Here is a 5,756-nt window from a genome sequence, read left to right on the forward strand (position 1 = left end):
TACAGGACTACTTGTTCATTCACTAATAACGATACAGACTTATATATATATATATATATATATATATATATATATATATATATATATATATATATATATATATATATATATATGCAAAGAACCCTTTACTCTCAAGCTCTTTAGAGAACCATCTATTCACTGGCGCTTTAAAGAACCCAGAAATAGTTCTTCACAGCAGTGCCACAAGGAACCATTTTATCTTAAGTTCTGTAAAAAAAAAAAAAAAAACCCAAAAAATAGTAATTGTTTTAAGGAACCAAAGTAAGCTTCTTAAGAATGATGCCAAGAGAACCTTTTCCAGTTCCACAAAAAAAGCCTTATAGGGTTCACTTTAACCTGTTAAGGGATGATACCTTGAAAAACCAATACACTGCTCTGAAGAACCTATAATGAAACATAAAGGACTTCTTTAATCTCCAAAGAACCATATAGCTCAACTCATGAACCCTATAACAATGAAAAATGGTTCTTGACAAGAAGAAGGTTCTTTGTAAAACCTATATGGTGCTGTAAAGAACCACTGAAAAACCTTTATTTTTAAGAGTGTATGATGGAGGTCAGTAGTAGTAGCTCATTACTGCGTATTGAGTAATATTTATTAAATATTTAAATTTATTTCATAAATATTTACAATAATTCTTCTGGTGTTGTAAGCTGTGACATTCCACCTATATACAGAAATGAAATTACCGCCATTTTTACAGTACATGAAATATAACATTTCAATTAACCTTATACTTAAAGAAGCTTATTTTTCATACGTGAGGTTGCTGTTGATAAGGGTTAGTACACACACACAAAAACACACACACACACACACACACACACACACACACAGAGCACTCTAGCCAATGGTTAAGGCAGTTGTAAATTGCAGGCAGTTTGTTGTAGTCAGAGATCACACTAGAGGATTGAGCAGATACAACCGCGAGAAGAAGTCCAAGTCTCCACCCTCACATGCTTTCATACTCGTGTCTCTTTAAAGTAATTTGAGCCTGGTCAAATGTGTATAGACATGTGTATGTGTACAGAGTAAGAGCTGAAACTGGATTACATTCATTTGGCACATTTGTTCAAATTACTTGATCTGGTCATTGGATTCAGAAGCAGTTTTGAATGGAAGCTGGGAGAAACTGCAATCTCTAGGACACCACTGACATAACTCATTCTTCCGTTATGAATTTACATTTCGCATTTTCATTAAAAGTATTGCAAAATACAATGTGACGTGAGAACCATTTATTTCCTGAGCAACATGTCTCTTATAGTTTAATCCAACGGCAAGTTTTGCGTTTCCCCGTTCGTTTATCATAGCAGTGGAATGCCTGAATGCAGGTGGTCACCAATTTTCCAACACCTTGTCCAGTTTGACTAATTGGTGTGTCTGGGTAAATAAAACACACAGCACTTACCTACCTTTTACGCCGCCTACATAATTACATTTGCTAACGTGAATTCAAATAAAATTGTGTAGACAAATGAAATGTGACTTTCTCTCTGAGCAACATTTCTCTTTTGTGTTAAGATTGTGAAGTTTGTGAAAGCTTTGTTGTGTCATCTGCATATTATTAAGCTTGTTTATTCTTCAGAAAGTGTTTGGCCACATGAGAAATGATCCATGAATAAAAGTAGTTCTTCCTAAATGTAAGGATGTTACAGCACTGGTAAGTCAGGCTTACCAGGTACATTGTGCTCTTTGTGAAATAATCAACACAGTGTTTAATGGGACCGCTGTTCCTACGACCAATCAGTGCTTCCACGTTCATTTATCATAGTAATGGGATGCCTGAATGCAGGTGGTCATCAATTTTCCAGCACCTTGTCCAGCTTGACAAATCAGCGTGGCTGGGTAAATATTTGCAACCGGGTGCTCGTACCACCCGCGTAGCGCCCTGCTCGCTCTGGCCGGGTTAAACACTCATTACAACAACAAAAAAAAAACGAGCCCTTTCACTTCCACTGGTCCATACCAGAGAGGTAGAGCCATGTGGACAGGGTTTTAGTCTGAATGTATGGAGCCAAGATATAATAAAAGAGAAAATGCACGACCAAGACACATGTAGCATATATAATGATATGTTGTCATCAGACTAGACATGGAACAGAAACTCAAACACATTCAAAGCAGTGGAGAGGAAACGATGCTGTAAACATCCTAGAAATTTGGATATTGACTGGGAGCTAATAGAGGATGTCCTGTTTCTCCGGAAGCTTCTCGTATTCCATTAACATTTTTCAAACCTCTACATTGAAGATTCATACTAGGACACTAAGAAGTAATAAGACTAATATACGCATGGCCGTTTGAAGGCATCCTGTTGCACGGTGCATGAGATAGTTGCTCAGTAATAGCTCCTGGCTGTGTGTTCAGTGTGATGACTGTGGCTGATACAACCCCCTCCCCAACCTCCTTGTGTTTGTCTTCCCCTTCTACTGGTTTTTTTCCACTCAGGCACTTCAAAACTCTATTACAGTCTAATCTGCAGGCTCCAGAGTAGTAATTATCCCCCATCTTGCACGAAGCAGGGGAAATCCACAGCTATCTAATACAACTTTGCTTCCTCGCATGATGTGAAAAGGCAACATGGCGACGGCACCTTCGTTAATGCATCAAACGAGAACAAGCAAAGATAGAGGGGAGAGGCGGAACAATCAGTCCTGGACGACCATGGGAAATTCAAAAGCAAAAACGGTGGCCTTGATTTGTAATCAGAACTCCAGCTCTTCCTGTAGAAGAAATTCATGGTTTTGTTAAATAGGCTGTCTTGCAGCACGTGAGCAGATGGTGAGAATGAAGCTTGTTTTGGAAGAGTTGCACGAAATTCCGAACGGAGCAAGCTGCTTCGAGCTCGTACTCATAAGATGAGCCAATAAGGTGTTTTTCCAGCACAAAAGAAGACATACTAGTTGTATTTGGGGAAATATCATAGGAAGTACTCACAGAGGAAAAAAGTAGAATTTAGATCCTTAAGGAATATTTAATTGTACTACTGGGGAAACATTTAAAGGGTTTATGTAGAAACGTAGCGCTGAGGGTTTCGCTGTTAGAAAATTTAGAAGCTGAAGAACCCATAACTATCCAAAGAAGCACTGAGGAACCATTTTAATTCATATTCATTCTACAATTCAAAACTAAATGACTAAAGGTCATAACTTATCATTTCTAACTTCAGACTAGGAAACAATGTAGTATTAAATACAGGGTGTCCCAAAAGTCGCCATACATAGGGCACTATGTTTGCCAGCACCACGTCGGTTGAGCCTTCATCAGTGGATATTCGTGGACGTTCACTTCTTCTCGGTCGGACCGCAACACTTCCAGTCTTTTTGAATTTATTAATAAGTTTGGCGACAGCGTCGTGTGCGATGTGCTCGCCATGTTTCCTTTTAAAGGAATATTAAATGTTAAAGGTTATCCAGCCGTGAGAATGATTTCAATATCTTCTTATTTTGTCAAAGGCATTCTTAAAGGGACAGTTCACCCAAAAATGAAAATTCTATCATCAATTCCTCACCCTCATGCCGTTCCAAACCAATAAGACTTTCATTCATCTTCGGAACAGAAATGAAGACATTTTTAATGAAACCTGGGAGATTTCTGTCCCTCCATCTACAGTCTAGTAACCAAAACTTTCAAGCTCCGAAAAGTTCATAAAGGAAGTTCACTCCAGTGGTTTAATCTCAATTTTATGAAGTGAAACGAATGCTTTGTGTGCGCGAAAAAAAAAAACCCGCAACTAAAATGGAGTCTTTATTCGCAAAATATCTTCACTTCCGCATAGATCTCCAACGCTTGTGCACGAAAGAACCACGGCGCACGTGAGTTGTGTTGATGCCAGAGCAGACAAAAAAATTGCAAGTCATCCTCTATGTCGAAATCTGCAGACAGTTTGTATACAGCATCCATCTACTGTAAACAGTGCAGTGCTTTTGTACTGCGAGAGCAGACGTCCTCGCGAGGGTGTTCAACTGAACAACTTAGGGCTGATCAAAACGAACCCTAAAAACTAAAAACTATTCTTCTGAATTCCAGGAAATCAAGATCAATATATTAAACAGTCTAGCACCTGGGCTGTACTGCAGATTCTCTTAATCTTCTCCACACCCTTTCATGTTTTCAGGTCATTTGGAATGTCTAGTGTAGTTACATTGTCTGGACTTGTCTAATAAATAATGAATGTGTTTCATTACTCATAGATTTGATTCATCACTCTGCATATTGATAAAACATGTTCAACATTCCCTCAACTACCTCAGCCTGATGCTGCACAGCATTATAGTGCACACATAACAATGTCACGGACAGTCAAAAAAAAAAAAGAATTTCACTGCATGTTGCACTGTGTATGGTCGTGTGTGTAACCAATAACATTTGAATTTGACATTGTAATGCAATTCCACTTTAGACAATTCATTACACAAGTTTTCTAGTCATCTCTGTGGGCCCCAGGGTCAAAAGTGCACAGGAGGAACCAGTCCAGGAATCTGTTCCCTCCGCACCGCCACTCAACAGGAAGGTACCCGAGGAAAGCAATTATTTGCACACCTGCTCTCTGTCTTTTCATATTCTTTATGCAGCCATGTGAAGTTTACTAACATCTCAAGTTTAGTACCTAGCAATGGGGGTCCCACTGTCCTAAACATATGGTTTGAATAGAAATAATTGCTATTTTAGAAAGTACCCAAGATATCTTATCTTTATCTCCGGTATTAGCAGTATAAACAATATTTATTGAAATAGACACACTTAATACATGGTCGAGACACACATGACATGGTCGAGAATGCGTGTGTGCCACAGATGTAATATACAACATGACATAATGGAAATTATTATATTATATTATAAATATGTGATCAAATGTAATGTAATATGAACCTACATATTAAAACTTTAAAATATTCACACAGGAATAAATTAAATGCAATTGAGCATGACGAGAGAGAGAGAGAGAGAGAGAGAGAGTTCAACATTAAATAGGATACAGGTGACCAGTTGTTTTTGTAAACAGGCAATGGTAATAATTTGCATAGTTCATAGAGAGTGAGTGCATAAATCAACAAGCAAGTAGTAAAACTTGACCCCTTTTGCACTGGAGTGGCAAGCGTGCTGTTTTTCAGTGATAAGAAAAGAATCCTAGCAGTGAAGAAGAACACATTTCATTCAACCTAGTCTTTTGCAAAATTCTTACAAAATCCCATCCAAATGAAGACATATGAAAAAGCCATTATGACCATAATTCATTAACCTTTCACATTACTTGACTCATGCAAAATTTGAAAAACAAATAAACTTAGTGAGTAGTGCGACCATGTTGGCCCAACAGGAATAATGCAACGACAGCCAGCTTCTTCATCAAGGTTCCAATGTAGAAGAAGGTAAAATAGGATAAAAATATGACTGCTTTTTCACCAAACTAGATTCACCAAACTTCCTTCAGCAGACCCGCTCACTCCAACTGTCAGTTACATAACACCCTCCATTCATTAACCAACCTTTAGGCAGAAACCAAATGACACAGAACTAGGTTGAGAGTATCATGTATAGTCTGTGTGAAAAATGATGGGAATAGGTATTCCTGAGATGTATAACATCAGACAGCCCTACTTGCACCATTAGGATCCTGTGTATCACACGTAGAGGTGCATAAAGTGTTAAAGGAATAATTTATTAACAAATGTCTGCGAGCGTTTGTATCCAGAAAAGCCGCATCAGGTGTTTAGTGCAACTGCCA

Source organism: Ictalurus furcatus, chromosome 7 (genome assembly GCF_023375685.1).
Source record: "Ictalurus furcatus strain D&B chromosome 7, Billie_1.0, whole genome shotgun sequence".
Taxonomy (NCBI): Eukaryota; Metazoa; Chordata; class Actinopteri; order Siluriformes; family Ictaluridae; genus Ictalurus; species Ictalurus furcatus.